We start from the raw sequence: 11,832 nt of genomic DNA on the forward strand, positions 1-11,832 counted from the left end.
AAATAGCCTGATACCTTACTTATTTGTATGGTTGATGGCAGTCTTTCCAGGTAAGGAGTGAAGGTTACTTTCCTGGGAGATGGCGAGGGAGAACCTCAAGACATGTTGGGAGCCTAGAGAACTTGAAGAGTTTACCCAAACCTATAGGTATTTCAGGCAAAGTTGGTTTTCTGCTTCCCTGCTCCCACCCTGGGGTACCACTCTGGTTGCACCATGCTCACTACAGCCCCGGCTCATGCTCAGCCAGCACCACTGTCATTTCCCTCAGCCATCATCATGATCATCTACCGGGACCTCATCAGCCAAGGTGAGATGTTCTCTGATACCTACAAGATCTGGGAGGTCACAGATGGGCTGTGTCTGCACATAGAGGGGGAGATGGTCAGTAGGACAGACGGTAACATTGATGGCTCACTTGTTGGTGGAAATGCCTCTGTTGACGGTTCCAAGGGCAAAGGTACTGAAAGCACAGTAATCACTGTGTTGATATTGACATGAACAATCATTTGCAGCAAACCAGCTTCACAAAAGAAGCCTACAAGAAGCACATCCAAGATTACATGAAATCAGTCAAAGGGAAACTTGAAGAACAGAGACCAGAAAGAGTAAAGCCTTTTATGACAGGGGCTGCAGGACAAGTCAAACACGCCCTTGCTAATTTCAAAAACTACCAGTTCTTTTTTGGTGAAAACATGAATCCAGATGGCATGATTGTTCTGCTGGACTATGTGAGGACAGTGTGACCCCATATATGGTTTTCTTTAAGGATGATTTAGAAATAGAAAAATGTTAACAATTTTGCAATTTGGCTCTATCACCTGTCATCGTACCTGTCATCATGGCTGTTGCTTTTCTTCCACACACCAGGCCTAGGACAAATGGGACTGAGATTATCTTGAGCTCTTCATTTATTTCGACCTTGATTTATTTGGAGTGGAGACATTATTTTTTAAAAAATATATTTATTGTTTATGCTATTACAGTTGTCCCATTTCCCATCCCCCTCACCCCACTCCACCTTGCCCCCCCCCTCCCTCCCACATTCACCCCCTATAGTTCCTGTCCATGGGTCATACTTGTAAGTTCTTTGGCTTCTACGTTTCCTATACTATTCTTACCCTCCCCCTATTTTCCACCTATCATCTATGCTACTTATTCTCTGTACCTTTCCCCCCCTCTCCTCCTCCCACTCCCCTACTGACAACCCTCCATGTGATCTCCATCTCTATGGTTCTGTTCCTGTTCTAGTTGTTTGCCTAGTTTGCTCTTGTTTTTGTTTTAGGTGTGGTTGTTAATAACTGTGAGTTTGCTGTCATTTTTACTGTTCCTACTTTTGATCTTCTTTTTCTTAGGTAACTCCCTTTAACATTTCATATAATAAGGGCTTGGTGATGATGAACTTCTTTAACTTGACCTTATCTGAGAAGCACTTTATCTTCCCTTCCATTCTAAATGATAGCTTTGCTGGATACAGTAATCTTGGATGTAGGTCCTTGCCTCTCATGACTTGGAATACTTCTTGCCAGCCCCTTCTTGCCTATAAGGTCTCTTTGGAGAAATCAGCTGACAGTCTTATGGGAAGTCCTTTGTAGGTAACTGTCTCCTTTTCTCTTGCTGCTTCTGAGATTCTCTCCTGTTTAATCTTGGGTAATGTAATTATGATGTGCCTTGGTGTGTTCCTCCTTGGGTCTAACTTCTTTGGGACTCTCTGAGCTTCCTGGACTTCCTGGAAGTCTATTTCATTTGCCAGACTGGGGAAGTTCTCCTTCATTATTTGTTCAAATAAGTTTTCATTTTTTTGTTCTTCCTCTTCTCCTTCTGGCACCCTATAATTCGGATGTTGGAACGTTTCAAGATGTCCTGGAGGTTCCTAAGCCTCTCCTCATTTTTCCGAATTCTTGTTTCTTCATTCTTTTCTGATTGGATGTTTCTTTGTTCCTTCTGGTCCACACCGTTGATCTGAGTCCCAGTTTCCTTCGCATCACTATTGGTTCCCTGTACATTTTCCTTTGTTTTCATAGGCTTCATTTTTTCATCTGGTTTTCGAACAGATTCAACCAATTCTGTGAGCGTCTTGATAACCAGTGTTTTGAACTGTGCATCCGATAGGTTGGCTATCTCTTCCTCGCTTAGTTGTATTTTTTCTGGAGCTTTGAAGTGTTCTGTCATTTGGGCCATTTTTTTTTTGTCTTGGCGCATCTGTTAGTTAAAGGGGCGGAGCCTTAGGTGTTTCCCGGGACAAGGTAATGCTGGTCGCTGTGCTGTGATGCTGTACGTGTGGGAGGGGCCAAGAGGGAGCATTGGCGCCTGCTCCACTCTCCAGCAGACCTCAATCTTTCACTCCGCCACCCACAATCAAACTGGGCCCCTCTGGTGCTGGTTCCCGAGTGGGTGGGCTTGTGCACGCCCTAGGCCCCTGTGGGTCTCTCCAATGACCTCTCCTGTGAGGCATGGAGTCTCTCCTGCTGCTGCCCCAACCCCCACGGCGTTTTCAATCAGAGGTTTGAGGCTTTATTTCCCCGAGCTGGAGCCCTGGGTTGCATGGTCTGCTTCGCTCCCCGCCGTTTGTCTGGTTTATCTGTGTGTGAATGTGGGGCCGCGGGGTGCTACCCGCTGCTCTGCCTGCCCCGTTGTCTGCCACTCTGAGTCTGGCCCTCTCGGTTTATCTGTGTGCGAATGTGGGGCCGCAAGGTCTGCCAGTGGTCAGACTGCCTGCCCCTTTCTTCCCACACTCCGCCAGTCTTGGTCCCGCCGGCCATGCAAGTCCCCTCCGCCACTGCTGCCCATCTCCCCGCCACACCAGTCTGGATGAATGTTTAGTTTTTATTTCCTTGGTGTCGGACTTCCTTGCCGTTCTATTTTCTGTCAGTTCTGGTTGTGCGAGGAGGCGCAGTGTGTCTACCTACATCGCCATCTTGGTTCTCCAGAGACATTATTTTTAAGAAAAAAAAATGTCATCTAGGTTGTCTAAAAATAAAGTGCATTTAAACTTAAAAAAAAGAGACTATATGATTTATTTTTATTCCTATTGTGTTTATGCAAATAATCAGGCCAAATTGAAACTGGACTTAATGCTTTAAATGAATTGGTCTTGATTTGGCTCTTCAATGAAAAGGAGGGTGATTTTAGGAGAGAAATTATGTTGCAGTAGAATTTATTATACACAGTTATGGAAATTAGACTCCAATTAATTGTCTGTAAAATTGTACTTTTCACCTATGAACTAGACTGGATCCTGAATTTTCTAGTTTTCTGAAATGTTTTGCCTACAACCATCCAACTTCCATAGAATGGAAGAAAAATTGACAGTGGGATTTGTAACAGTGGGAAATCATAACCTACACCAGCATTCTTTTGACATTGTTTCTGTGTGCTGACTGACTAATACGTAGCTAGTAAACAAACAGCTTATTTGTATACGAATCCTAGGAACTAATTTCAATAGATTCAGACTCGGACTTTTAAACATTCCAGCTCCAGGAGGTTTGCTGACCGTCTACAGTGGAACCAGGATGATGTGACACCACGATGATTAAACCAGGATGATGCACACCAGACAATCACTTGCCTTATCAGAATGGACTGTGCTTGTCTGCACATAGAGAACCTCTCAACCCCCTCCCTTGATCTCTTTGTTCTGTTCCCCTCTGCCTCCACTGAGCTGGGGAAGATGGGCTTTGAGACACGTGTCCCCCATCTTCCAAGGGGCTGGCACTTGAAACCACTTTCCTTTACATTAGTACCTGCCTTTTGAGTATTGGCTTTTGTAGCAACAGGCAGTGGACCTGCTTTCAGTTACAACATCTGCCATAGGGTATGGATTTCTACAGATCTCTGTGCTTTATGTGGATTATTCAGTGGATCTTCTCAACAACTCCATGTTGTCATCTCCATTTTATAGATGAGGAAACTGAGTGTCTAAGAGGTTAAAATACCAGCACGAAAGCACACGTTTATTAGGTGGCTGAACCAGAATATGAATTCAAATATGTCCCGGCCAAGGCCTGTATTCTACACCACTCTGACTTCCTCAAAGGGATAAAGTTCATTGCATGTCCAGCTAACCATGCCCCAAACTCCATAACCCTAACAGACTCAGACACAGTTGGCTCAGCCTCTTGTATTCTGGCCCTGGGACAGTTGTGGCTCCTATAGCTGATGCACACACAGGGAGGACAATGTTACAGCCCCGGAGTTTTTCATTCGAGGTAGTATGCAGTCTGTTTATAGATGGGGCTCTAGGCTTATTCAGTTTGGCCCTTGCTTTTTAATTTCCACAAAAACATTCTGTGCTATCTTAAGCAAGGGGAGCTGAAAAGCCCAACTGACAAACTTCCTGGCCCAGCAAGTCCTCATTTCTTTGTCTGAAAAACGAGGGGATTAGACTACAGCAGTATTTTTCAAATTTGAAGGTTTTCTTTCATTAGAAAAAAAAAATTGAATACCCCTGTGTTAACAGAAATGCTTTTTGTTATATGATACATTTTTACATCTGGTTGCTTATCTGTTTTCCCCCATTAGACCGAGGTCTACATTTTACACATTTCCATATCCCCAGCCTATAGCAACTGTCTGGCACATAGTGGACATACAATATTAGAGGAACAAATGAACATATGTATTAATGAGAGAAAAAGTGGTGGGGCGAATGGAGGTCTGATACAATCAGGAGAGTCGCTAAAGATATGGGAATAATCCATGATGTGGTGATGGGTAATCTCTTGGGCCAAAGAATCATGAGAAGAGAGGATAAAATGGAATATGAAGACCTTATTCCAAAAAAGGCATAGATGTGCCCATGTCATGATGCCATCAATGAATGCAGCAATGTCTCAACCAGACCACACGTAAGGTTTGCTCATGTACATATGAGCTAGCACTGTGCTGGGAGCTCCAGAATCAGAAATGAGGAACACAATCCTACATAAGGAAAGATATCCATAGTCCTTCCCCTTAAAAAGTTCATGGTGAGGAAGACAAACAAACATGTAAACAGAATTGTCACAATGTATGAGTCTAAAACAGACTATATCAATCAGTACAAGCCAGTTAATGCTGCAGTAACAAATAATCTCCAATTTCAGTGTCGTTAAGGGCAGAGCTCATGCTATATGCCTATGACCTCTACTTGTGCTGTTCTCAATCCAGGGAAGAGGCTGACAGCCACAGTCTGGAACATTGCTGGTTGCTGTGGCAGAGGGAAAGGGAGCACTACTCATTAGCTCTTAGTGAGCACATCACTTTCATTCAATTTTTTTTTGTCAAACATACACACTTAACTTTAAGAGGGCAGAAGGAGAACTAGAAACATCTGGTGAACAGTGCTAATGGTTATGGCTCAGAGGTATGAGCAAATTGCACTGGAGCATGAACAAGGCTACTACCAACTCTGAGCAGGTAACTGGGGGCCTGTACAAAGAGGAGCTGCCACCTGAACTAAGTCATGAAGTACAAATACTAGTTACACTGATGCACAGTGTGCCGTGAATTACTCTGCAGTAAGTGTAATGGTTTCGGCTTTGCTGATGATGTTATAAGATGCTTAAAATCACTAATGTTTATTGAAGCACTTACTCTGTGCTTGGAGAGGTTTATTGGGTGCAGAGGGTCACCTGAGTAGCTCATTCACAAAGAACCACACATTTAGGCTATGATGCTATATCCAAAAAGTTATAAATGTAATCACAGAGATATCCTGAGAAGAAGATATTCATCATACACAGTTGTATCTAGTTTCTGGACACAGAGTCTACAAGCCCCTTGAGTTAATATTTTCTAGAATTCCTGTAATCATCTGGCATTGTATTTTTGGTACTCAAGTGATCATTCATTAAATGTACATGTTTAAGTTTTCCCCAAATTTATGTAATTGTGTTTTTGCTATTTATTTCCTATCTAAGAGCTGTAAAAGATAGAATGGCCTGAGCCCCTCTTAACCACTCACTCCTCTCACTGTTTAATTTACACAGGTTTACCACCATCCCCACCTTTCTCTTGGGGTTTCTGATTTCAATTGCCCTTCCTGACCCAAATAGTAGGGTGGAGGGAGGGTGACACATGGAGAAGAAGCAAACCCAGAGTCTTTTTTTTTTTTTTTTTTTTAGCAAAAAGTCAGGAAGGAGTCCCACAATTGCACAAGAATCTGGTGGCTCCCACAGAGATAGAATTAATCAATTAGTCAATCAATAAGAAGTTATTGAGTGTCACCTATAAACTCAGCCCCATATTGCAACTGAGTGCAACGGTGAGTTTGGAAGAGGAAAGAGGATTGGGGGCCTGGAGTATAAAGATGGTGAGACCTGGGCTGGGCTGTGATATGGGTGTGTCTAGTTCCCAGATCTGTGCTCTCAGTGGCCAGAAGGTGGCTGTGATTCAGAAAGTTAGAAAGACATCATTTTGAGCTATGGCTCACTGCTCTGGACCCCACAGCCACTGGTTGGTCCATTGTGTCCATATATTTTTAAAATTTTGGGTGTTTTCTCTTTTTTAGATTTTATTTATTTATTTTTAGAGAGAGGAGAAGGGAGAAAGAAAAAGAGGGAGAGAAACATCAATGTGTGGTTGCCTCTTGAGCACCCCCTACTGGGGACCTGGCCTACAACCTCAGTATGTGCCCTGACTGGGAATTGAACTGGCGACCCTTTGGTTTGCAGGCCAGCACTCAATCCACTGAACCACACCAGCCAGGTGTGGCCATATGTTTTAACAGGCATTTTAACAGGCACCCTGGCAGCTCCTGAATGTTTATAGAAGAGGTATTGTGGCAGCCATGTAGTGACTTTGGGTTTTGTTGTGAAATTGCAGTTATATACCTGGCATACTCACTCTGACTTAAATTGCAGGTAAATTTGGGGCAGCTGGGTGGTGGGTCTAGTCCCCCCCCAACAGGCACTGACAAGTATTTACTAAAGATCTTTAACCTCACATCATTATGCCTTTGCTGGGGATTTTATAGGTAAAACAAAGATTGAAGAGAATTGAGCACACTCTAAGGAATGGTGAATTTAGTAAATTTATAACAAACACAAATTAGAAATTGAAATATACCTAACTATGGTGCAGCTCTCATGTCATCTCCAGTTCTGTCTCACTGAGCAATGGGTAAAATTCTTACAGGGAAGACTGGACCCTAGTCTTCTGTTGTGCCCATTGACCCACAACGGTTCTGGGTGGCTCTGTCACAGAAGTCATGCCAGCCACAGGGACAACTTTTTCCCCATTAGCTGCAAGGAACAGAGCCTTTGCCAATGGTATTTCCAGAGTGCCAGCTACTTCTGTGGTGATGCTAGTAGAGACCTGTTTAAAGATGGAACTAAGGTGTCAGGACAGCTGGTACTCAAGGCTCATGACACAGATGAATCACCTGCAGAGCTTGTGGAAATGCAGTTTCCAGGGCCGCAATGCTGAAATTCCATCAGTGAATTGGAGGGGGCCAGGAATCTGCACTCTCCAAACACACCAGGAGATCCAGGTGGGACCACCTGTGGGAAATGCTGGTGTGTATGCTGGTTGAGAGCATGAAGTGTAGTTGGGCAAGTCTCAAGTCTGTACTCCCACCTCTCAAGTCTCATTATCTCTATTTTAAATGGGGAGAAGAGCATCTTCCCTTATGAGGCCAGTCAACTTAGATGAAATATTTTAGCGAAGTGCCCACCATGTCAGGTGCTTAGTACAGGTAAGGCTTTCTAACTGCACAAGGAGGCTTCCCTGACTGAGCCCAAGACCATGCAGCTAGTCCGCAGCAGGGCCCGACTAGCACTCAAGTTTGCTGGTCCTGATGTTGCACTTCACCTGGGTGGCAGAGTGGCTATAGAGGCTGTGGTATGGCCCCTCCCCAGGTCTCCATCCTCTGCAGGCCAAGTGGAGGTGCTGTGACCTTGAGGATTAGAAAAACATATGGGCAGCACTTGGCACAGCGGAGGCCCTCAGAAAACATCTGGATGATCAGACAGTGATTATAGTGATATCATTTTTGGGGTCTCCTCTCTGGTTCTGGGCCTCTGCTAGTGCTTCTGAGCCCTGTGCTGCAGGAGGGGCTGAGCTACACTATCTATCTATGCAGAGACTACTTAGGTGATGGCTTCCAGGTTTTCTCCTTCCCATCTCAGGCCAAATCAGAGCATGTGTCTCCCTTCATGCAGCCTCTCCCACCTTCCACTCTGCCTTTCCTGTGTCAGTCCTCATCTTCCTCATTCATAAAATGGGCCTAATTGGCCCTCTCTCACTTGCAAAATGAGATTACACCCGTCCTATAACATCTCGTAAAGGACGTTTCTAACCCCTCTGGTCCCCTGCCCACTAAAGATGGCCTGCTACATTAGCAGCAACTAGCCCTGAGGTCAGAGAGAGCTCTGCTAGGAGCAAGGGGTGTGGTGCAGAGGCTGGCAGGTGCTCCACGCTTGGATCAGCTCACTGGTGCTGCCTCATGGGTCTGTGAATGCAAGTGACCCTGCAGAGCACTGGGATTTGTCTTGTCTTGGAATTGCTGAAGGAAGTTAGAGATACCTGTGTGAGGAGAATGTAGGGGTTAGTAGGCCTCCGGCAGGTCATGGGTAGGGGGCATCCTTGGGGGACCTCATCGTTCCTGCAGTTCCTGAAAGCTTCACCATCTTCCTAAGAAATAGATCTCAGCAGATTCTGCTGCCCCTGCTGGAGCAGCTTTTCCTTTTCCCTTCCCTTGGTCCAGGGTGGGGGTATGTGGCACACCAGAGGGTTGGGATTCTTGAACATTGGTGTGCTTCAGAGTCCCCAGGAAGGTGTAATAAATGCACACCTCCAGGTGCCCCCTAGAGGTCCTGACTCAGAGGGTATGCAAAGAGGACAAGCCCGCCCACGTGTTCTGATACACATGGTCCTGTGGCTACAGTTGATGCTAACATGACCTGGGCTTGGGAGTCAGGCAGACCTGGGATTAGATCGTGGCCTCCATTTCCTCATCTGTGGATGGTGTGAACGTATTTGCTAGTGTGTGGTGAGGAATCAGTCAATTTAGATAAAATGCTTTAGTATAGTGCCTACCGTGGCAGGTGCTTAGTGCGGGTAAGGCTTTCTCACTGCCCAAGGAGGCTTCCCACCCTGAGCCCAGTCTTCATACCACCACGTGAGCACCAATCCCTTCTTATCTGGAAGGGCTGGGACTGTCTTCTGTGTCTCCTGCCTGACTGCTGGCTTGTTCTGTGGGCTGCAGGAGGACAGAGGTGCCCCGTGATGGAGGTGAGCTGAGGAGAGACAGAGTTCAGCTAACTCCTCTTTACTGGAACCACAGGCTGCACACTTTCATCTTGGACACCTTTGTGCCTTCACTCTTGCAGGTCCCCTGCCTGGAACGTCACCACTGTCCCAGCTTCCATATGTGGTAAATTACAAGCCATGTTTCTAGTCTCAACCCAAACACAACCTCTTCTGTGAAGTTCCCCTATCTGCATTCCTAAACAACACCCATCGTATTTTCCATACTCCTTGATAGCACTTGTCAAATTGTGTGGGATTTACCTTGCACTCTGTCCCTCTGCTACTAGGCCGTGGGCTCCAGGGTAAAGACTGGACCTGGTTCACCCCTAGTGTCTGTCACTGTGTCAGCTACAGAGGTGAAGCATGTCACATGTGAGTTTAGTGAAGAGATGAAGGAATGATGCTGAGCTGATTCTGCTGCCAGAACCTCAGGCCTCGCCTTTCAGAGAGGATCAGCCTGACGTAATGGGTAAGAAAGAGTACAGCCTTTGGAACTCAGATTCCACTTCCTCCTTCAAAAGTTGTTTGGTTTGGTGTGAATTAATCTTTTTTTAATGTAAATATTTTTCTATTGTTGTTCAATTACAGTTGTCCCCATTTCCCCCCCATTACTCTCCCCTGACCTACCCAGCCTCACCTCCCACATTCAGTCCTCCCCACCACTTGTCTTTATGCATGGGTCCTTTATATATGTTCCTTGACATCCATCCCTTCCCCTTCTTTCCTCGGTTACCCCCTTCCCCCTCCCCTCTGGTTATTGTAAGTTTATTCTTTATTTCCATGTCTCTGGTTCTATTATGCTTGCTTATTATTATTTTGTTGTTGTTGTTGATTAGTTTCCACTTATAGATGAGATCATGTGGTATTTGTCTTTCACTGCCTGGCTTATACTACTCTTTGTGACAGCATGGATGGAACTGGAGAGCATTATGCTAAGTGAAATAAGCCAGGTGGTTTGGTGTGAATTAATCTTTATATACTTTATTTTCCACATATGTACAATTGGGATTTACAGAATCTATTTTATACAGTGGTTATAGGGACTGTGATATGAAACTTACCCCCTTTTCCTTCTGTGTGTCTCCTTTATGGTCACGCAGAACATTTCACTTTTTTTTCTTCATTTTTATTGTTGACACTCTTTTGTGGGGGAGCTTTGCTCACAGAGCCCTGTCTGCCGTGGATGAGAATAAGTCTACCAAGACATGATCTGCTTGGGGAGGAAAGGTGGCCAATCTCTCAAAGGAGAAGGACCAGGAGCCTGTTTCTCAGTGAGCTTTTATTGGGTTTAATTTGCATAGGAACTCAGGGAATATAGGTAAAGCTCATCAATCATTGTCAGGCAGTGATGATCAAACAATAAATAACATTCAAAGAACTATGAGGGCTTATTCTGAGTCAGGGTCAGATAGCTAAAGGACCATAAAACTTTGGGGAACAAACTCATTTCATGCTTGGACCCTTATCATTTAAATTGAGGATATTAGCAAAGTAGGTTTCATAGGATTTTATGCATTCTTTCTTAGGCCTGATTGCCCCAGGGAACCTGCCCTGTTCAGCACAGTGCCACACACACCTCTGGCATTGTTTCAGGCTTAGGTGGAGCAGGGGAAGTAAGGCAGCCAAGAGATTAGGAGACTTCTTGCAGAAAGAATGAGGACTCAGGCTATGTCAAGCCAAGGGGCGAGGGTACAGCACCCCCTTTTTCTATAGCCCCCTAAGTCCTTCCCTGAGGGCCCCTTTGTGACCATGCCTGTCTTAGGTGGTCCCTCCTTTGAGGAATTTTACCTGTTATTGGCTAACCAGTCATCTGCCTGGGGCCAAGCAGGGTGAAGTAAAAGTGGGCAGAGGCAGCTCTCTACAAGGAAGATAAGCTTTGTCTCCTTATTGGCTTATGGTCCCAAGGTCTTTTTACTCAGCCTTAGGCATGGGGATTGCAGCTTCTGAAACCAGGCAGGGTGGTTCTCAACACTCTTTCACAGGTTCCCATTTTCCCCCCTTTGCCAACCTCCACCCAGCTCTCAGCCCCAGTTTCCCTCAGGCCATCACCACACTGTTGTCTGTGCCTATGGGTTATGCATATATTTTCTTTGGCTAATCCCTTCATCCACTTACCCCGCCCCTCTGATGTATCTGTTCCAGGCATCTGTACCTCTGTTTCCATTTTGTTCATCAGCTTATTTTGTTCATCAGATTCTCCATATAAGTGAGATCATATGGTATTCGTCTTTCTCTGACTAGCTTATTTCACTTAGTATTAATGCTCTCCAGGCCCATCCATGCTGTCGCAAAAGGTGAGAGTGCCTTTTTTTCTTAAGGCTGAGAAGTATTTTCTTGTATAAATGCACCACAGTTTTTTTAACCACTCACCTACTGTTTGCCACTTGGGCTGCTTCCAGATCTTGGCTATTATAAATAATGCTGCAATGAACATGGGATGCTTATATGTTCTTTCAGATTGGTGTTTCAGGATTCTTAGGATATATTCCCAGAAGTGGGATCACTGGATCATAAGGCAGTGCCATTTTTCATTTTTTGAGGTATCTCCTTACTGTTTTCCACAGTAGCTGCACCAAACTGCATTCCCACCAACAGTGCACG

At 45.0% G+C, this 11,832-nt stretch overlaps 1 pseudogene; it reads left to right on the forward strand.

Moving 5' to 3' along the window:
* The first annotated feature begins 276 nt into the window (after positions 1-276).
* LOC112317563 (translationally-controlled tumor protein pseudogene) lies at positions 277-793 on the forward strand (annotated as a pseudogene).
* Positions 794-11,832: the final 11,039 nt, after the last annotated feature.

Source organism: Desmodus rotundus, chromosome 5, assembly GCF_022682495.2.
Source record: "Desmodus rotundus isolate HL8 chromosome 5, HLdesRot8A.1, whole genome shotgun sequence".
In the NCBI taxonomy this organism is placed as follows: domain Eukaryota; kingdom Metazoa; phylum Chordata; class Mammalia; order Chiroptera; family Phyllostomidae; genus Desmodus; species Desmodus rotundus.